Source organism: Nipponia nippon, unplaced genomic scaffold, assembly GCF_047370975.1.
Source record: "Nipponia nippon isolate SJK-2023a ecotype South Korea unplaced genomic scaffold, ASM4737097v1 scaffold_1, whole genome shotgun sequence".
In the NCBI taxonomy this organism is placed as follows: domain Eukaryota; kingdom Metazoa; phylum Chordata; class Aves; order Pelecaniformes; family Threskiornithidae; genus Nipponia; species Nipponia nippon.
This window is the reverse complement of record NW_028262290.1, coordinates 117,846,274-117,868,822: the sequence shown is the minus strand read 5'-3', so window position 1 is coordinate 117,868,822 and position 22,549 is coordinate 117,846,274. Positions and strand designations below refer to the sequence as shown.

Here is a 22,549-nt window from a genome sequence, read left to right as displayed (position 1 = left end):
GGATTAGACAAAATGCGGACCTGTCCTTTTCACAGGTTCCTGATTGTTTTAAATCTGCTGCATTGCTACACACTTTTAGTCTTTCTTTCGTGGAGAACTTCTAAATTGCTTCCTATCTAGTCAGATAATCAAGAAAAGCATCTATGTTTGGGGTTTTTTTGTTTGATTTTTTGGTTTTGCTTGTTTTTTTTAATAAAGACATTATAAATCGGGATATTTAGCAGAAAAATCAGTGTCGTGCAGAAGAGGCCTCCCTTTATTAGCTAATAAAAAAATGCTTCTGAATCTTATGTTGCTGGTACATGTTTTAGGGTTGAATGTGGAACCAATATGTTTGTTAGCAAGAACTTATACATGCACACACAGGACTTTATTTGAAATGAAATGAGATTATGAAGGTGGAGAAGTTGGGAATCACATAGATAAGAGGTTCATAGCTGGGCCTTTTTGATGAGGAGGATGAACTCTGATTCTGTTCGAATGCTGAAGGTTTAGTTTATTTGCCCAATAAAATGGTGATGGTATTATGGGGATAGTTAGAGACCCCTTACTGAGATGACAGTGCTATTTTCTTAAGTTCTGTAAAAACACATGGAAGACAGGTAATGAATGGTGTAGGGAGCTCACAGCAAGACTATGAAGACAGTCTACGTTACTTCAGAGCTCAGGAATTGAACAGAGACCTGAATAATACGTGGAGTTCACATTGTGAATTAGTTAGCTTGTATGAGATTAAACGAAAAACAATCAATAGTGGGCAAAGGACAATTGTTTTAAAAATACTTGAAATGGATCAGAAAGTGAAAACAAATCTATTGACAGTGAAAACAACTCGTAAGACCATGAAAAGAGAGCTGGAGAAAAAGAAAAGAGCCTTTTTAACTCAAACTCTGCCTTTAGCCATAACTGCAAATACCTGAGCCTTTCTCTTTTCCCCACCACTTCTCTGCCCGTGTGATAGCGGTGACCATGTTAGTCTAAAGACCTCCATTGAAAACCAGGTTTTGTCAAGAAAGATGGAGGACTGTTTCAGTCTCTTAAGAAAAGGCACAAACTAGAAACAGAGTTCCTGACAAAACTCCCGCTGGGGCAGTTTCTCTTCTCATTACTGTTTGTTTTATTTCTCCACCTTGGAGAAATGACTGGAGAAATGAAAAAATGACAAATTTGCTGCCATTGAAAGGGATGACTATATGTATTACAGTGCTGACTGTCTTCACATGCTAGTCTGTGTGTATTATTTTGCCTCATTACAACATTAATACTGTACTGTGCTGTAGATTGCAGACCACAATGGGACCGTTTGTGAGTAAGTTTGAAAGCCAAATGTTTTCTTGGAGAAGTGGATCTACCTTACATGTATCTGCATCATGCTGCTCTGTACGAGTGATTTTCTCAAAGAGGTTGAATCAAGCCAGCACACTGTCTGCCAACACTTTGAAATGTTATTGAGCCATAAAAAAGTAGTGGAAGATGAATTGGCAGTAACTATGATAAGATAAAGAAGAAAACAGTATTTAAGAAGGTAAAGCTAGTTTACCATCATTATAAGTGTAATCCGGAACAGAAACCAATTTGGCTGATCCTCAGCAGCTTTTTTATATAAGGGTAACTAGCCAGGTCTTTAAGCAGGTGGATCACGGCATAGTTCTTTCCAGAATTCCAGGAATTCTGTAGCTAGAGATGTACAAAATTGTTAGTGGTATGGAAAAAATAACTAGAGAACAAACTATTAACTGTTTTTTCCACTATAAAAATTCAAGACGTGACTGAAAGTATCACACTGCCTGTCTGAAATCCAAAAAACGAAGTGGCTCTTTACCACCATGACATGTAGTTACACTATGGAACTTCTTGCCACAGGATGTTGTGGATGCTAAGAGTTTACTTAGGTTTAAAGAGCAAATGGACAAGTTTGCAGAACTATCTGTGCAGGTCTATTAAATACGAAGACTCTACTCTGACTCTGGAAATCCCCGATTCCTCAGTTATTTAAGGCTGGGAGACAAAGCATGAACATGTTTGTCCTGTTCTTTTTTGTGTCACAGGTACAATATTATCAGATACAGAGTACTAGACTGGGTGGACCTTTGCTCTGACACAGAACAATGTGGCAGTTCTAATGTTAGCTGATCCTGAATTTTTGCTTAATACTATGTACTAGATGTATCCAGTTCCTTTCTGTTTCTTTCTGTTTCTCTCTTTGACAAGTAGGCAGGTATCAACCCTGGGCCCGTTTTGGGAAGATTGTCTACCAGTCTAGGGCAGATAAATCAGTGCCTTTCTTGCTGTACAATTCTGATTTTAAAATTGTATTTTTTAAAAAAATACCAGAGTTTTTACATGAACACAATTATTGGATATCCAAAACTTGACATCAGATCTACTTCAAATTAGTATCTAAGGGTAGTAGGTAGAACATAAGAAACTATTCTACTAATTGTAAGCCAAAGCCTAAGTCTTTCTTTTGGCTGACTTTAGCTCTGTATCAGGACATTCCTGGGTTTTGCTTTATAGGATTATCCCAGTTTACCAACTAAGAGTGTAACTTACTGCAGTACTAATCCTACTATCACTATTTCTGGAACACTGGAGTAGCTCTGTTCTTGAAATCATTCAGAGTATAATTAATTCCATTATGTGGTAAGTATACTTTAGTTACTGTGTACCATACTGCACCAAAGAAAGATAGAAAAGTGCTTTTGAAGTGTAGCATACATAAAATGGAGAACATAAACCTGTTATTTATCATGTTTTCTTCGTAAACTACACAGTATGTTTGAAATACTTAGTTCTGTACTCTAAGTATAAAGGCATACAAGTAAACCAGGTGCTGATTTCTGTAGCTATAACCTGATCCAACACCTATTGAAATGAGGAGAAATTAATTTTCAGTGCTTCTTTGTTGTGACATTGGCATGAGTTTTACACTCTGTCTGTCTTAAAGGTAAAAAACTGGATGCCACAGTGGGGTCTATGTACTTGATTACCTGCTCCTTCATCGTTCCTTCACTAGCTTTGGCTCCCTGACTGCAGACACGAGACCAGAACACAGGAGCAGATCTCTGTTCTCCTGCTTATGCTGCATGCAGTATGATATCATCCACCTTCCATCACTCTAAACTTATTGTCTTCTTCTTCTGAGTCAGAAACTTCAAAGTGTTTAACTTCAACTATCCTTTCTTTTTATTTGCCTCTGTATTTTGTGTTTTAGTATTCTACACATAGTGCTTTATAGATATGACCTGCTTTCAAAGTTGTTGTCTCAACAGCATGTTTTGGTCTAGCTGCTTCTGTTTCCCAGGAAATTCTGACTTCCATTCTGATTCTGAATGATTTTTTTTCTCTTTGATGTTCTGGAATTTCCTACATAAAAATGCTTCTGTATTTTCCAGTCTTAGCCTATAGGTACAGTGTCACATCCTAAGGCTGGGACACCAGGGGCAGCTGAAGTGCAGCAGTATCTGCTGAGTGGTAGCAGCATTGTGTTGGTGTGAGGACTGCTGAAAAACCTGAATCCTCTATTAGGAAGGTAATGGGTTGGGGTGCTTGCAGGAGCCAATGCCATCATACTGCCCTGGTCCTCGCTGCACACCTCTGCTGGCCCAGCTGACTGCAAAATGGTTTCCAAGGACACGAGGGTTTTACGCTGATGAAAAGCTGCTCTCGGAGTTCCCCTCTCATGAATTTGCTGAGCCTTGGCCTTGAGGATCTTCGCTAGTTGAAGAGTTTGATTAGTGGCCTGTAGGTTGTTTACCTCTCACTGAAACAGGTTCTTTTGTACCTTATGTCTGAGTTCAGAACAAGGATTTGGAAGCTTCCTTCTTTTGGGGTCATTGCTGATCCTCTACAAGTGAAATTGTCCCAGCTGATCTCCCCCATCACCATCCTGGCTTCCCTTTTCTTTCTGTATAGGCCCTGGGAGGAGAAAAAATTCTTCATGAATATTCTCAGTGAGGAATAAACAGGAAGAGACAATAACCTCTAATAGTTTATAAAGGTTCGTATAATAAAAGCATTAAAGAACAATGAAAGAAATGTCTGCCTTGACAGAGAACTATATAGTGATACAGTTTTCCATTAGTTAACAGCTCCAAACACTAACTGCCTTAAATCAGCTTTTACAGTAGCAAACAGTTGAGTGCATTTTAAAGTTGAACTTTTATCACTGGGTTTTGTCTCTGTTCCCAGCAAAGGAACACACAAAATAACTTGTTTATGGGCTCTGAAAAAATTCAGGTTTGCTTTCTGATGCTTGATTTCTACTTGGGGAAAAATAATAATTCCTCAAGGCATCAGTTTCATTCTGAGATTAAATGGAATAAAGAGCCTGAGGAATCCAAATAAACATGCCCAGAATTGCGCATCAATGCAGAGGGGCTCCTACCTGGTGAGGGCAGAGGACTGCTGGCTTCCTTTGGCTTCCTCTAACTCTCCCATCAGTCATTTATGGCTGTATGCATGTCGGAAAGCACTTGACTCTGAGTCCTCTCCAGGCCTGATGGGATGCTTCTGTGTCCTTGCTGTTCCTTGTTTTCTTCAGAGTGTGTGGATATGGGAGGTCTGGGCTGCAGCCCTCACAGTGGTGCTTCTGAACATGAAACTGAGGATCTGTTTTACGTGCTCTGCAAGGTAGCATGAGGGCTGGGGATGGTGGATAGTAGGATAGACTTGGAGGACTGGGTAGGGCACAAGGCCAGCCTGGTGCAATCTCGTCCCTAGTGCCCACTGGGTGGACTAAGGAATGAGGAAATTTAAATGCTATCTGCTGTATATATCCATGCACTAGTACATGCTGGTGGCCTCCTACCTGGAAAGCAGCTTGGCAGAAAAGGACCTGGGGGTCCTGGTGGACACCAGGTTGATTACAAGCCAGCAATGCGCCTTTGCTGCGAAGAAGGTGAATGATATCCTGGGCTGCATTAGACAAAGCATTGCCAGTAGGTCAAGGGAGGTGATCCTTCCCCTCTATTCAGCACTGGTGAGGCCACACCTGGAGTGCTGCGTCCAGTTACGGGTTCCCCAGGACGAGAGAGACATGGACATACTGGAGGGAGTCCAGCGAAGGGCCACTAAGATGCTTAGGGGACCAGAGCATCTCTCCTATGAAGAAAGGCTGAGAGAGCTGGGATGGTTCAGCCTGGAGAAGAGAAGGCTCAAGGGGATCTTATTGATGTATATAAGGAGGGCACAGAGAAGGTGGAGCCAGGCTCTTTTCAGTGGTGCCCAGTGACAGGGCCAGAGGCGATGGGCACAAACTGAAACACAGGAGGTTTCCCCTGAACATCGGGAAACACTTTTTTTAACGCTGGAGTGACTGAACACTGGCACAGGTTGCCCAGAGAGGTTGTGGAGTCTTCATCTGTGGAGGTAATCAAAAGCCATCTGGACATGGTCCTTGGCAGCTGGCTCTAAGTGGCTCTGCTTGAGCAGGGGGGGTTGGACCAAATGACCTCCAGAGGCCCCCTTCCAACCACAGCTGTTCTGTGATCCTGTGATTTACACTAATAAATAAAAAGATCTATGGTTGGTTCTGTGGCTCTCAGGCAAGTGGTATGGCATAGGTCATGTCCATACCAGCTAAATTCTCTTCCCCCTCTTGAACACAGTGGCTTTATCTGTGCTGCATACTGGAGCACTCTCTGGCGTATGCTCCCTTCGGAGAGGTCAGAGCGGCTGCAAGTTGGCCTGGGCCAAAACCATGCCTGGCAGTGTACTAATGAGCTGGACTGTATCAATGACGGTGAAGCCATGCTTGAGCCTATGGTCAATATATGTTTGGTTTGCTAATAAAAATGTAGTCTATCAAACCTATTCTCCATGTTCCAACCATGTTAGAGGAAATCAGCGTAGTTACCGAGAGAATTTTAAATGAAGGTTTCTTCCCGCTGCATTTGTTCTTCATTCGTAGATATTAAAAGCATCCTGCCTTGCCTCACAACTCTCCTGGCTCCCCCCCCCATAGCCTGGGCTTCCTGGTGTTTTCCTGATCCCGTCCAGGGGTTTTGCCTGTGATTTCACAAATCGTCCCTCAGTTCAAGGGATGTTACTGGAAGGTTGGTGCTGAGGCACCTGCTTTCCTTTCCTTAACAGGTAGCTGAGGCTATATAGCACTGCCCTGGGACTTACCGGTTGGTGTCTGCTGTGTGGGGAATGGATTGCAAAGGTGTGAAGCGAGTCAATCACATTCCTAATGGGTGGCCCGTGGGGAGGCTAATGCTGGCACAGCTTCCCAGCTGCTGACTCAACTGCAGGGAGAGAGGAGAGGAGAAATTCAGGAAGAGAAAGGCAATAAAAAGAAACTAGGGAAAAACAAGATAAATGCAAAACCAGAAGGAGCACGAGAAAAAATAAAAAGAAGAAGGAAATATTCTAGAAAGAAAATAGTACTAGAAAGAGCCTGGGGCTAGCAGAGCAGAGAAAGGAAACAGAGGAATGTGGTGAAATAAACACATAAAACAGAAAAGAAAGGGAAAAAGGAAAACATTCTTTACATTCTTTCTTTACATTCTTTTCATTCTTTCTTTACATTCTTTTCATTCTTTCTTTACATTCTTTTTCCTACTAATGCATGCTCTAAGCACTGTGTAACGAGCTACATCCCTAGATTTGTGTTTTGCAGTAGTTCTGCTACACACATTTTATAGCTTTCAACAGCATTCTAGCTGAAGCAGAAGGAGCTTGTAGCGTTTTTCTTCCTTTCTGTCTCCCAGTGCCCTCTCAACATTTCCTGCGTTCTGCTGACAGTAGGCAGAAGGGTTATTTGGCATCATTCGCCCGCTAGATTGAGTGCAAATACATTTTGGCAGCGATTCCTGGTAAACTGCATATGCTTTGCACATGGCCCCTTCCCTGTAAAGTTTTGGGTAATATTCCACTAATTTTCTCTTTCATTTATGTTTCTTTTCCCTGTGTGGCCAGACTGTGTGAGAATGAGCATTGGTGTAGTGCTTACCTTTTGCTAGTTGACTGTATGTTTAAAGCTCACGCCCACTGATGTGTTTTTGCCTCCCTCTTCTTTGCCTTATCTGTAGTTTTTTTTTTTTTTCCTGTGTTACATGCAAATAGGATAGAAGCTTCTGCCCAAGGCAATGTGTTTTACCAGGCACCAACGAGGCACTGAGAAAATGACAGTAATGTTTATTGAGCGTACAACTTCTGCAGTGTTTTCACCCAGGCTGGGTACACTTTTCTTAATCTTTGAAGAGTGGGCAAGGTTCTGTTTCTTTGAAGAAAGGACAAAACAAGGAGACAATGTATTTGCTTACAATTCCAAACCTCTCACTCGGCTTGTATTGTCCAAAAGCTCTTTTCTCAGTGCTGATCCAGGCTATTTCTGGAGCTTGCTTTTCAGTCTGTTTTTGTGCTATCCCCTTCTTTCTCTCTTGTTCGCTGCTCACTTGGTCAAAGAACGATCAGCTCAACCCCTTTGCCCACATAGCTCAGATCTGGAGCATCCATAAATAAGTAGGGCCTTCAGAGAACGTCTTCCTTGTATCATTTCAAACACTGTTAGTGGTGAAAATCTGATACTTAGAAGCGGCAAAGTGGTGACCTTCGGTCATGAGAGATGTAGGCAAAGCATTCTGACTGATATTCTCTGTCCCTTAAACAAACAGTTCTTCTCTATATATCTCACTTTTAGAACAAAGATTTTAGGAATCTGTTATTTCATAAGATTCTCCACTCTTACCACCTTTATTGTTCATTTGAACTTTATTTGGGTGGTACAGCAGCCTAAAAAAGAATTAAAGCTTCTCACTTCCCAAGGCAGCTATTCTTTATGTAACTTTTAAGAGTACTGAATGAATATCTACTGGTAGCTCATCGTATTTTAGCTTTTGTTGAAGGGAGGGGACTCATTTAGCTCTAAGATTTGTTGATAACATTGTTAAATGAGAATTTTTGCATAGTTAAGCTACGTGTCCCCTATACTATGATGGTGTTCTTCCTGAAGAATCTCCAGTTACCTAACTGGATTATTTTTTGTGCGCGTGCTTGTTTGAAAGGATTGCCGGCTGTCCTGGAAATGCAGTTACTGCCAGTGTGGTGATTAGCAATACACAGGATTCTACTGGTTTCCTATCCTAGTTTTGTTAATTGGGTAAATGTAACAGCAGTGCGAAGTGCAGGGAGTCTTGTGTCACCAGCCTGAGCTGCAAAGGTGCTCATGTTGACATGGTCTAAAAGTATGCAAGGAATGAAATTCATGTGTCGCATAGTTGTTTTTGTCCAAGTAGTTTGAAGGGAATGAACTGGCCATGCCACCTCTGGTCTTTCTTACTTGTGTAGCTGTAGGCACCATGGCCCGTTCTACTCATGTAGCCAAGGGCAATGTGAGAGTGACTTGACATGCAAGAGCACACTCCAGACCTGCTGCAAGAGATGCTGAGATGTAGTTAGAGTCACAAATGCCACAGAGTACATTTAAGAGTTTGGGGTTTATTTGTCTGTAGAGAAAATGGTATTTATTGGTTTTATTACATAAATAATTGCACAATGGAAAAATATATGTATTTGGCTAGGAAGGGGTTTGCAAAAGCACATGAGCATTCTAACCTCACTCCCTTTGAGTCAAAGTTGGACCCCTAATTTCTGCATTTTTAACTATCCTCCTCAAAACCTGACAAAGTGTCTTTTCCTGCTGTGTTTAGATATGGCGGAATATGAATGAGAATTTATACAGAATATAGTCACTGCTGTCAATAATTTCCCTTGAATCTCTCCATTGATCTCAGTAGGAATTATACCAAACCTTTGTTAGGCACATAGCAGATTGCGGTGCCTATCACTCCTGATATTTGGACTGGTTTTGTTTCTATCAAGTATGTCTGTTGCTATGAAAGACTCTGTGAATTGTGTCCTTCCCAGAAAAAGCAGTTCTGATGAGGCATGTACGTGGTTCTTGGGTTGTATTACTTTCCAAGTCAACACTTTTACAGAAATAACACCTTCTCTGAAGATTTACAGTAAATAGAAGTGCTAGACAAAGGTTGAAGGCAATTAGAAATGTGGTGATGTGACCAGCCAAGAATGTACTGTAGATCAGTGGGTATATTTGGTACTACCATCTGCTTCCAGTACCCGTATCACCTGGTTTTCAATTGAGAGTCCTGATCTGTACTGTTGGTTTTTTTGGTTGGGCTTTTTTGGTGGGTTTTTTGGTTGGTTGTTTGTTGTTTTTTTTTAACAGAAGTAATTCCCATTGCTAGTGTATTGAAAATGACTTGAAGTAACAAGAATATTGTTTCTTTTTTTGTGTGTTTGTATTTATTTTCACAGCATTAACAATATAAGGACACGAGTGAATAATTCATGTATGTTTTACTGAGGCATTCTCCCAAGCAACCAAAAGCTTTCCTAATGGTTTGCCTAGACAGCGATTCCAGTCTCCGCTTGGAATGTTTGATTTGCAGTGCCCCACCACTGTGCTAATGTGGTTTTCTTTCATAGCTGTCTCAGTCATATAAAATTGTTGCCCTACCTATAGACTGATAAATACTTTCCCTTCTTTGGTTCTGTCAATGCACATGAATATTTCATGCTGCTGCAAGTTGATCAGGATGTTCGTGTTAGTGAACATCATTTTCTCTTTGACTTTACCACTCTGATATTCAGTCAGCTCTACCATTTTTAAAGAAGAACTCTAATCAATTTGCATATATTTTTCTGCCACAAATATATGATCTTATGTACCCTATTTCGGCTATATCTTCTTACCTCCATTGTCATCTACCTTACTGTATTGGGTTTATGTGGTGAGGTTTCAGTAGTGGGGTGGCTACAGGGCTGACTTCTGTCAGAAGAGACCAGGAGCTGCCCCTGTGTCGGACACGGCCAGTTCCACCTGGCCCTGAAATGGACCTACTGCTGGCCAAAGCTGAGCCCATCAGTGACACTGGTGGCACCTCACTGATAACATATTTAAGAAAGGGTAAAAGACGTTGTGCAGCAGCTGTGAGAGAGGAGTGAGAAAAATGGAAGAGAAACAGCCCTGCAGCACCAAGGTCAGAGAAGGAGGAGAGGGAGGAGGTGCTCCAGGCACCAGCGCAGAAATTTCCCTGCAGCCCGTGGAGAAGACCATGGTGAAGCAGGTTGTCCCCCTGCAACCCGCGGAGCAGGCGGATGTGCCCTGAAGGAAGCTGCAGCCCATGGAGAGCCCACACAGGAGCAGTCTCCTGGCAGGAACTGCAGCCTGGGGGGAGGAGCCCACACAGGAGCAGGTTTTCTGGCGGAACCTGTGGCCCATGGGTGACCCATGCTGGAGCAGTCTGTTCCTGAAGGACTGTACCCCATGGAAAGGACCTATGATGGAGCAGTTCTTGAAGAACTGCAGCCCATGAGAAGGACCCACATTGGAGCAGTTAATGAAGGATGGTATCCCGTGGGAGGGATCCCATGCTGGAGCAGGGGAACAGTGTGAGGGAGGAAAGGGCGGCAGAGATGAACTGTTATGAACTGATCACAACCCCCATTCCCCATGCCTCTGTGCTGCTCAGGGCAGGGGGAGGAGGTAGAAGAGTCAGGAGTGAAGCTGAGCCTGCGAAGATGGGGGTGGGAGGAAGGTGGTTTTAGTTTTGTTTTTTTGGGGGGTTTGTTTCTCACTATCCTACTCTATTTTTAATTGGCAATGAATTCAATTAATCTTCCCCAAGCCAAGTCTGTTTTGCCTGTGACGGTAACTGATGAGTAATCTCCCTGTCCTTATCTCAACCCATGAGCTTTTTCATCTTATTTTCTCCCCCTGTCATGCTAAGGAGGGGGAGTGAGAGAGTGGTTTGGTGGGCACCTGGCAGCCAACCAAGGTTAACCCACCACACTTACCTAAAGTGGTCCCTCGTGGTCTTTTAGGCAGACCATATTTATGGATTTACTTTACTGAGTATTTACCAAGAAGTGTAATCAGCTGTCAAGGGAAGATGAATGCTCTCTCACTCCTTTGTTTGTACTCTGTGTTTGAATGCACAGAAAAGATGAACAGAAACTCATGGGCTCAGGCACCTGATTTGAGCTTGTGTAATATCTGAAAATCCCCTCCTAACTTCTAGCTGTTTTCTTGTCCTCTCTACCTCTGAGCGACAAGCAGAAAAATCAGGCTGTGGAAAGGCTTGTTTCTGGAGCATTTGTATCTGTTTCAGCCAAGAAGTCTACCTTTGCAACACTGGAACTAATTATCTGGGCTGAAATCTCTACCTCTTCTGATACATCTCTTAAATCCTCCATCTCAGGCCCTCAGTGAATGCTGTCCTTTTCACTTTCTTTATATTCTCTTACAGGGCAACGAGCAGTGGTATTGAGATGCTTGCTGACACATTAACTGCTAATATTAGCATCGGTCTACTTTTAGCTGAGACAGCCATGTAATTTCTTAGATGAGATGAAAACCGTCTCTTACAAGGGGTCTTTGTTCTCAATAAGCTATATTTGCTTGCAGCAAAGGTGGTGTGCCAAAATATTGCCTGAAAAAAAAATATTCTAGTATTGGTTGGTGGGGGGAGAGGAGGTATTTCAGGCAAACAAATTGCTTATGTTGAGTATCTGAATCACAGGCTTTTCCTGCTGAAAAATAAGCTTTGCAGATATATGTAAATAATGAAACCTGCAAAATTTGCTTCTTCCCTTGCAAGTCTTGGAACGGAATAGGAGAATACCCTCTGCCTTTCTCCTATTCCCATCAGCTCAAACTAGACTGAGGGTCTGTAAAGCTAAAAGTCTCTCCATCTACCGCCCAAATTACAGAGCAAGGGATTCCATCCAGTGGACAGGCTGAGCTGCAGGGGCAAAGAAATCTGGGTGCGTACGTCCCTCTTTTGGTGTGAATTCTCAATTGTCTAGTAAAGGCTGAGCCAAACAATGATTTAGATGGCAAGAGCTAAAAATCAAGCTCAAATGAGTCTGCTGAGCAGGTCTGCACCTGGCTTATAGATCCTCTCCCTCACAGTTTTGAAAGCCAGTCCCTCAATGATATGTCCATGGTCTTTTAACACTACCAGGGCAGAATGAGGTGCCTTAGATGGGACCAGTTCTTGCTGTGCCGTAATTCACCCTAGCTGGCCATTGCCTGTTGTCAAATGCTGAAAACAGAGGCTCCTTTTTGGAATAGAACTGTCCTATCCTTGTTTACCAGCAAGTATCTCTGGCTCTGGCCAGAAAGCTGCTGATGAATGGTGTGTGCGCGTATGGGGGGTGAAACAGTTTGTTTCAGGGTTCTGCCTAATTTACTTCCACAACTACAAGCAAGAACAAGGCCTTAATCTGAGGCTTTAAAATCATCGGAGAAGTTCCACTTGTGATGTCTGTGTGAGATAATGGCTTTAGTCGCTTGAAACTGAGCACAGTTTGATGGCAAGGGAAGGAATGAGCGGAAGGCAAAGTGAGCCTTCTTGCATGAAAGCACTAATATGCCCCAGAAGTCACGGTGGAGGCTTCTAAATCTCCAGTTCACTCCCAAATGACTGATTTTAACAGTCTGTCCAAACCGATTTGATATTCTTTTCAAGTCCTTCAGGGCATTCAGATTCCACAAGCATTTGTTGTGCTACCTAATTAATTTGAAAGACCGTGCTTAATCCCAAGAATAAATTGATGAAGTTTTACAAAGGTTGATCTTTGATAACAAAGCTGAAGGTGCTTCAAATAAATCAAGTGTAGAAAGTCACAAATACATTACTTTTCTAAGAGAATCAGTGCAAAAGAAATAAGCTGTGTATTGCCCTTTGCTGGGATTGTCCAAGGCGGTGCTCAGTGACCTTTTATATTACATCAGACTCTTGTTTATAGCAGAAGCTATTTGAGTTTATTTATTCTGAATATAGTGCAGCCACTGGCCTCCTATCTTACTCTCTCAGGTAAATGTTCCAGAGGAGCAAGAGAGCTGTATTCCCTTTCCCCATTAGGACTACCCCATGCAGTATGGGAAAGCTCCCCACACCCCTTTCTGTCTCATCCAGCATATATTTTAGCTTCAACTATGTCTGGACCCTTTCCTCTAGATAGCTGTTTGGGCATTTTACTAACTGAATTAGCTTTGGGCATTCACAGTGCGTTGTCTCAGTGGTCATACCTCAGCTGCGGAGCGGGTGTGTGCCATGGTATTTGCTGGAGTGCTGTTCTGCTTGCCACACAGTTGAGAGACATGGTGGAGTGCATCACACAGCTCCCTTCTGCCTGTCTGCCTCTGTAAATCATGAATGTAGAAAGGGAAGGGGGTATGGTGCCCACTTAGGTCTCATCCCAAATAGGCCAAGGCCTGTTTGAATCCTGAAGATGGGAAGCATGGCCATGCTCTGAAATTTAGCCATAATCTGTGAAAGCTATATATTTTCCAGTGCAACACTCTCCGGGTCCCATGGCACAACAGCTGTGGCACTTAGTAGAAAACTCAGTACAACAGCCAAGAATTGAGGTTGTCTTGAGTTGTTCCCAGGATGTCCTTGTGGTAGACTGGGATTCCTGCCCATGAGCAGCAGTGTGTCCCTGGAGCAGCTGGGCCTGATCCTTCTCCATAAGGGAGAAAAAGATGGGAACAAGCACAACAGCAAGGCAGGCAGGGGCAGGAGCCTTGAGATGGGGTGGGGAGGGGAGCCTCTGCTGAAACTCCTTGCAGCTGAGCTCCAGGGCTGACCAAGGCTTCTCAAACAGCTCTCTCCTCTCCGAAAGCTGGCCTTAAGTGCAGGCCGCTCAACTCCTAGGGTGAGTAAAGTGTGTGCTCCCGACACAGCACTTTGCAAGCAGATGTTCACAACCTCAGACTGGAGTAATGTTGTTGCCCTGAGGGACTACTACACCTTAATTGCTCTTAACAGATTTGCTGAGGGTGCATCTTGTGCCATCATTTAAGTTGTTGGGAAAGATACTGAGTATTAGCACCAGTGATAACCTGACATTGAGCCATTGACTATGGCTGGGACATGAGGGCACTAATAGACCTTAATGTCCCTGACCAGCCTCACCTGGGGCCTTCACCAGTGCCTTCTGCCCATGACCCCAGGAGCTCCATTTAAGCTCAGGCTTGGGCCTTCAGTCCTGGCCTGAGCTACGTAACAGGTGTACCTGTCTCCAGTCCTGTCTCTGGCCTTGCTTCTTTGAGGGATCTCAGGCCACTATTTTAGGTGGCTTGTCCCTAGTCCTTTTCCTTGGGTGGATATTGGACACATATTGCAGCATTATCTACAGCCCTGTCTCTGGCCTCATCTCCTGTGTGGGTCCCCAGGTTGGATCCTGGACCTGCTTCCTTACCTTGCCTTGTCTGGGACTGTCAGTGGATCCTGTTATTACCACCATGCTGCCTGCCATGTTCAAACCCTCTGGGAATGGGCCCTGGTGAGTGAGGGCACTTCCAGTGTTGTGGTTGCCTTTGGTCTCTGGATTGTTATCCCTTGTGCAGCTCCTCTGCTCTTGCTGCTCTCCTACAGGTAAAATGAAAGTGGAGGGCTGTCAGTTTTGTTCTCTTTTCTTGTCATGAGTACAAATTTCAAAAAATTAGGATGTCCTTTTATATAAAAAGAAGAAGATCTACAGTGAATCTAAATGAAGAATAAAGGATAATATTAAAGAAGAGGAATAAACAGTTCCAATTGTTAAGTACTTACCACTCTGAATCTGATTTAACTTTTATGTACCTGTGCAAATTGTCTTTAGCAGTAAGGTTTTTTTGACAGCACTATGTACTCCAGCAATCCCTCTCAAACATAGTGTTTTCTGTTGTTATTCTCCTCAGCTGTGAAGATTTCCCACAATGAGTGTTTCTGAAGTCTGTAGCTACGGTGAGGAGTCCAGAGGAAAAAAAGAGCCCTGCAAGAATGAAATAAGTGTTGAGATACTTCAGTCTACTTCTGTGAAAGGTAGTGACATTTATGATAAAAAGAGATTGTACTATATTGCAGGAGATTTTTTTTTTATTAAAAAAAAAAATGTTAAAGCTGGTCATTCCTGCAAGATAAGGAGGATGAGTCTGTGGTACCTGGTCACAGGGAAGTCTTAACTCACAGCAGATCATACTGTGAACACACAGTACACCCATCTTGTATTTTCGGTTGGGTTTTTTGTTTTTTGGTTTTTTTTTGTTTTGGTTTGGTTTTTTGTGTTTTGTTTTTTTTTTTTTCTCTACCTCCCAGTGCTGGCAAATTTGCCATGATCTTTCAAATGGCTTCCTTCAGTGCAGAACTTGCCTATTTCTCAGTCTTTCAAACCCATAGCCTGCTCAACTGCATGCAGCAACCCCATTTGTGCCTTCAGCTTTACCTTTTTGACCATAACCTATGATGGACAGGATAATAGTAGTAGGAAAAGCTTATTTCTGAATTAACCTCCAGTCTTTGAGTGCTAAAAGAGAAATATGGATATAACAAAGATTATTGACTGCTGTTTTCATGACACTAAGCTCAAGAACAATTAACTGAAAAAGGAAAATGGTCACATACTGTGCAAGAATATGCTCAGAAGGGCAGGTGCTTTGTACCAAAAACTGCCCTCAGAGGTTTCCAAAGATAATTAGTGTTAGCCTAATTGCCCCCATTGAAGTCAAGGGGGAAGGCAGAGTTTGGCTATGTAAGTTTATGGCATGTAAGAATTTGTAATGATACATGAATACTGTTATTCCCTACTAGCAAAAGGCTTTTACTGGACTCTGAGCTTCTGACAGTGAGTGTACTATGTATCAATATAGCAAAAGCTCCATAACCCAATCACTGTGATTTTTGCCGGTAAAACGAACATTACTTGAGGGAATTCTGCAACTCATCATGTCTCTAGACTAATGTCTAGAATAGCTTCTCTAGTGCAAATTTTCAGGGGGTGATTGGTGTGCAACAAATTGGCTTTATGGAAAAGGAGGACATTTAAGAGATAGTGAAGGACTCAGGTGTCTTCTATGCATTTGCTTTAGCAATGTCAAAGACACTTTAACTCTCCAAACAGAGAAGCAAGGGCTGGGGGAGTTGCAGAAAGCAGAACCATAGCTTAAAGTATATGACAGGAAATCCTTGGTGAGGCTGGGTATGGAGTGCTCATAGGGTCTCCTAATGGGCAGGAGAAGGAGACACCTTGTATGGAGTGCAAGGGCAAAGGACAGTTATGGAAAGGACATAAAGAATAGCAGAGCAAAGCTGGGTTTGAGGTGTGGGTGGCTTTGGTGTGAGAAGCTCACAAAATTGTGGGAGTGTGAGCTGTATGTGGGAAAGATTTAGAGGGTTGCTGAAAGAGGCTTAGGGGTATAACTGGATGAAGGGTATATAGCAAATGGGATTCCATATGGGCATCCCTTTACAAGAGGCAGGGGGGAAAGTAAGGGAACCTTCATGGGGTGAGGTATAAAAAGGGTTGTTATAGGAGAGGACTGGGGCACAAACTGGGCAGGGCACTTTCTGGGAAGGTTAGTGGGAACAAATTCCCTCTCTAGCATGAGGAACAAAAAATTACTGTGATGGGGAGTGCATGAGCACATGGACTGTTGATTTGGGAAACTGGATTTTGAAACTGGAGTTTGGGTAAATGAGAGTGATAGAGCACTACTGTAAGGGCAAACATCGCAGTGAGTCTGAGACATGGGATGGTGGAAAGAAAGGTGTGGTAGAGGAGGTGTGAGAAAGAGGAAGGCAGCCCCTGTATGCACGTACAAGCACAGGGCAGGGGGTAAACCCTTGTTAGGTAGTCATGTTCAGGGATATATGACTGTTTTGACAGTGGTGGAGTGTAGTTTTGCTTCTGTTAACACTGTGTGATTGGGAGGCTGTCAGTTCTGGTACTTGCATGAATGTGTATGGCTTCAATGTCAGATTATCTCCACTGTTCTGTGTTTAAGTTCTTAGTGGATGTGATTTCCAGAAGTCCCTGGCAATTGTGGAAATCAGTTGTAAGTAATGTCCTTCTGGATCTGTGGAGGCAGAAAGGATCATCAGTAGTGCACTTAAAGTAATAGTAAAAAGAAGACTTGGGGAAGAAAAAAGTATTTAACTTTGTTTTAAACTGTCAGCATATGTCTTCACGCTGTTTTCTGTCTTAGTACTTAATGTAATTATCAACCTGTATTTCAGACGTGCCTAGGTGGCGGTTTCAGGACTATGAACCTAACAATCCAGTTCTTTGTATTTCAGGTCTATCTTATTTGTGTACACAGGCGAAACTTATTTTTGAGCAATTAGAAGCACATTGATTCACTATGAAGTTAGCAAAGAAATATGTGTGGGTAGAATTTTCAAGAGCACTTAGGAAATACTCTGTAATACTGGAACTGTTTTATGAAGTCAGTTTTCTGGAATTACTGTAATATTTGGGGGAAGGGGGCTAAGCAAGCTGTCATGGGAAACGGTGGGCTGCTAGTAACAGTTGTGGCTGGAGAGCTCACAAGACTGAGTATTTCCAGGGCTCTGAATACATAGCTAAACTTACTCCAGGATTCAGCAGTGGGAGCTGTGGCTGGGTACAGCAATATTTAACTTTCTGTAGAGATCGGCCAAAAATAGAGGAACGCAAGCACTCTGGCACAATATTTATTCTCTAAATTAAATATCCTCATTGTTAGAAATCTGTATTTTTAATTCTGTTCTCTATTTAAACATCTGTTAGAGAAAATTTCATGCCTTCTTATTTCTGTTTGCACTGGGTCCTAGCTCCAGATGTTCCCAATGAAATGGGAATAAGCCTGAATAACCAAACAGTCCTGGTGATGGTATTGTGACAGTTCTTTGGCATCTATGACAATCTGAGTATTAAAATACACTGAAGTGAATCATCCACAAATTACAATGAAGCATTTAGGAACTTAGTTTCCTTTAAAACTGAAGCAAATAAGGATGAATGTTCCTCTTCCCCTGACCTTGCTATTGTATTGTCTGAATGTTATCCTTGTTGCTTTCTGGCTAAGGACTGTTATCTGTGAAACTAAGTCAGGATAGGGGGGAATCCTAGGAATTGTTCCAGAAAAATATTTTCATATCTCGGTGGATCTTTAGCTGATGGAAGAAAGTATGCCTGATTTATTAGCACCCTCAACTCAGCCTAGCACATGAAAGTACCATGTAAACATTACCATGCAGATATGCTTATAACAATACAGAGGGCCTTACTACTTCAAATCAAAATTAACTGTGCAATAAAAATTACTCTTGTATCATGTTCTTGTACCTGTAGCTATACTAGGCTTTTTAAAAGCATTTTCACTGACTCTAGTTCACATTGAAGTTTTTAGCCACTTTGAGGCTAAAGAGTGCTACAGGTAGTGCAGGTCATGAAAAAATAAGACATTAATCGGCGCTTGCCTTTTAAGACAGAAATTTGGAATATGAAATCAAAAGAAAATGTGATGGTGAAAAGGACCTAGAGAGTCCTGGTGGGCAACAAGCCAGAAATGTGCCCTTGCAGCTTGAATGCCAACAACATCCTGGGCTGCATTAGAAACAGAGTTGCCAGGCTGAGGGAGATGATCCTTCTCTGCTCAGCACTGGTGAGACCACATCTGGAGTGCTGTGCCCCAGTGTTGGGTTCCATGGTCCCAAGAAACAAATGGCCATATTGGAGCAAGTCCAGTGAAGGACCAAGAAGATGAATAAGGGCTTGGAGCATCTGTTGTACAAGGAGAGGCTGAGAGCTGGGACTGTTTAGCCTTGAGAAAGGAGGGCTCAGGGGTAACTTATCAAGGTGTCTAAACATCTAATGGGAGAAGAAGAGATGGAGCCAGACTCTTCCCAGTGGTTCCCAGGACAAGAGAACAAGACGAGGAAATGGCTGCAAAGTGACATATGGGAAATTACAGGGAATTCCATTTAACCATAAGAACAGTCTGTTTTGCTTTTAAATTGTGGTCAGGCACTGGAATAGATTTCTCGGAGGTTGTGGAGTCTCCATCATTAGAGATCCTCAAAACGTGAGCAACGTACTGTAGTCTACCCTGCTTTGAGTGTAGGGTGGTTGGACCTGGTGGTCTTCCAACCTCAGCCATGCTCTGGCTCTGCAAGTCTGTTCTCTACATTTGAACATTTTAAAGCCTTTTGGGAAGCATCTAGTTAAAATACAATGAACAGGAAGACAAACTGAAAGATAATCAATGTGAATGGGAGCTTTCCTGCTGAATAAATACATTTATTTTCTACATTAATAAAATCATACTTAAATTATAGATAAACAAATGATAACACCCAGCCCTGCTAGGGAATGGAAAATGATTCAGGAAATGGGTATTATCCTGTTCTTATGAATCCTTTATTCACCTACGTGACTTTAAGGGATAGTCCCATTAAATTGCTTATGAACAAAATTGATACAGTTAAGTCAATGTCTGCAGAATCTGGGCCTTAGTAGACACATTCCTGTCTTTGATTTGTTCATCAGCCTGCCTTTGGCTTAGCAAAGGTGGCATTTCAGTCATGATTTTTTTTGACCAATAGTACAGTTTAAGGGATACATTGGACAAATTGATGGCATCATACAGAAGTAATCCAAAGGAGGATAGATGTTCCGTTGGTTGGGTGGTAGCCCTAGCTGCACAGAAAATATAACCTCTGACTTAGGACGCTAAAGCATCTGTTTGGCTGAGAATGCTCTGAGGATCTTGTCATATCACAAGCATTGCTGATACCAGAGTCAACTTAATATGGCCTGAGGTTGATGCCATACGGAATGCCAAGCACGCAGCCTTGGCTTAGCGCTACCCTTGTCCTTATGGCGTCTCATACTTGCAGTGCTCGGGTGAGTGACTTCCCAACTGTGTCACTGGAAGATTTTTTTTTTTTAATGTGAATGTAAGATGAGGATCAGCTGTCTTTTGTCAGTGTGTTTCTTGGTGTCACATTCTTTTGGAAGTTAACTGTGATTTAATAAATTGCATGCTCTGAATAAATTGCATGCTCTGAATGAATTGCATGCTATGCTCTCCCTTTGAACAAATAATGAATGCAACAAAAACTCTTCTTTGCCGTGTTAAGATACCGGTAGTATTACAGTTTTCACTGAGGCATGAAGAGCTTTTTCAGTTCTTCTCTCTTCTGAATAATAAAGTGGCAATTAAAACATGAGAATATTTATATGGTGAGGAGTTTCAGTTTAAAATGACATATTTTAGATTAAATAGAGCTGCAAGAAACGCTGAAGCTGTTTTTTCCAGGAGAAGGCACAAAGCGCAACGTCTTTGAATATGGGTGCAGCTACACTGAGAATGCAAATGCTTGTAAAATATTGCTTAGTGATATTTTTAAAAAAATCAAGTGCCAATAGATAGAGTACAAAATTGTCAGAGCACCCCAGATGGTAAATATGGCAGCTTAGAATTGAGAAGTAAGACTTATCCTTTGAATGTGAACAGCTTTTAATGAGGTTCACTGTAAATAACATTCCTATGAAAGTATGCTCTCCTGGACAAATTCTGTACCAAGTTTCCTACCAGTGTCTCATTCAGTGTGAATGTGCTAGCAAACTCTTCTTTGGTACTGTCAATTCGTGTGGGTTGCTCCTTTTTTTTTTTTTCTGAGTTGATGATGAGAATTCAAAATGGATATTTTATGCCTGTGCACAAAGTGGTTACATGAGTAAGTTGGACATAAGAATTAAAAAAATATTTGTTGGTTCCTGCAATCCTGCAAGTTAACGCTGAGTTTGAAACAACCTATTCTGCACATTTCTAGATGCCTCAGAATTGATTGACCCTTCATAAAAGCAAAAAATCTTATTTATGAGCACAAAATAGTTTCTTCTAAACAAAATTTATCATCTTTCTGTCTCTCTTTCCCCCAGTTAAGCTGTGCAGAGCTAACTCCACAGTGCAGGAAAAGCCAACAAACTCTGCATTCAGGAGTACTGGTTCTGCTCTCATCTGCCACCTACATGTGTCTGTTCTTTGTGCCACAAACTCACTATGGCAACCCACAGTGTGTGAAGTGCTTCTGGATCTAGAATAATGAATGTATTGATATCATCACAATTACTAACACATCAGGTTGGAAGTAAAGATTGTTAGAAGCTGAAAGCATATGAGAGAGAAATGCTTGCCATATTTTTGTACTTTTCCCTAAGCATCCTGTTGTAGCTACTGATGACAACAGGTTGCTGGAATAGATACTTGGGTATATGACTTCAGTACAGCTGTTCTTCAGAAAGATTAGGTTCAGGAAGCAATCTGTCATGTTCCTCAACCTGGATGTCAAGAGAGCAGACTTAGATCATGATCATTTAGTTCCTCTTTTGTCCGTGTAAGTTGTGATTTTGATTTCCACAGCGAGTGGCATGGAGAGGATGAACAGGGATCAGTTATTCACTGCCTTCTCCAGTAAAAGAACTAGAGGAGCATCAAATGAAACTAACAGTTGCCAGGTTCAAAGTGAAAGGAGGTGATTCTTTATCCAATATGAAGCTAAACTGTGGAACTGGGAGACTGGAGAAGTCCATTGAGCAAAAAATCACTAATAGCAGCTGAATATTTAAAAAAAAACACCTCTGGCTCAGAAAGTATTCAAGCTACAGACTGTGAGAGTTGGGGAAATTATTCTGAAGAGAAGTATAGCAACATACTTGCCCTGTTCTTGTGTTCTTTAGGCATCAAATTTCGTCCGCTATGAGGATGCTAACAAGATACTGAGCTAGTTTTTGGCTGGAGTGGTTCTTAGGACTGTGAGTAAAATGTCTGGCAATATATACAAGAATCCCTCAATGGCAAAGGCGTCCATAACACCTAGCTTGCTTAAAAAAAAAAAAAAAAAAAAAGCATAGGAAAATGAATGTGTGTTTATATAGATACATGTGGTATGTATCATATGTGGCTTATATCATTCATTATTGCTACATATAAACCTTTAAAACTGTGCATTGCCAGTAACATATCCAGTGTATAACACTTTCCCATAAGATTCCCAAATACTCAGTTTACATGAATATCCCCCAGCAGATATGAAGTCCAGCCAGTATTTCCAGAGATGGGTCTCTGTTACAGCTCCAACGTTTTTCTGTTAAAACCTACCTAACTTTGATGTACTAATTTATGAATCAATGATTTCATGCTTTCCAGATGTGCAGCTTTTCATAAGAGCTCTGTTTAGCCTCTGTATCAGTGACAGCTGGTGGCTTGACGTGAGAGTTGCTGAATTTCCAGGATTCTGTGGTCCCCACCATATATGGCAGACAGATTTGCCAGAGAGGATGGTGAACACAACACTGAGCATGCAGTGCAAATGTCTAGAGCAAAGGAAATTGCTGTCTTTCCAAACGTGCATCTGGATGAAGACACTTCAGTAATAGCCATTGGTTTTCGTACCACTCCTGGACTATTTCGCTAAAGAAACTTTTAAGGATAAAAGGCTGATCCTCCTGACCTTGAGAGGTAATGCCTTCACACAGAGTTACAAGCATGGCAGAATCTCTGTAGGGTGTTGGAAGTGTTACTGTTATGCAAGCTTTAGTCACAGTACTTGGCCTAATGCTGACCTAATTGACTTAAAGATTGACATGAGTATGGAGTTGCCATCCACCTGCACTCCAACCCACAAATACTCAGCATCTCACAAAGATCCAGAAACTTTCAAAGCCATGCATTAAAGAACTAGAGTGAAGGCTGGAAATCAGCAGT

General features: G+C 42.0%; 1 long non-coding RNA gene across 2 annotated transcripts in view; it reads left to right on the top strand.

Annotated features, from left to right (window-relative positions):
- The first annotated feature begins 14,047 nt into the window (after positions 1 to 14,047).
- Positions 14,048 to 22,549, top strand: part of LOC148057578 (uncharacterized) — a 44,489-nt gene continuing 35,987 nt past the window's right edge. The window contains exons 1-2 of one of the 2 annotated variants that reach the window (XR_015703745.1): positions 14,048 to 14,322; positions 14,720 to 14,843. This is a non-coding gene — a long non-coding RNA (uncharacterized LOC148057578). Of the gene's footprint in view, positions 14,415 to 14,719; positions 14,844 to 22,549 lie in introns of both variants that reach the window. The other variant, XR_015703825.1, reaches the window with a different exon arrangement.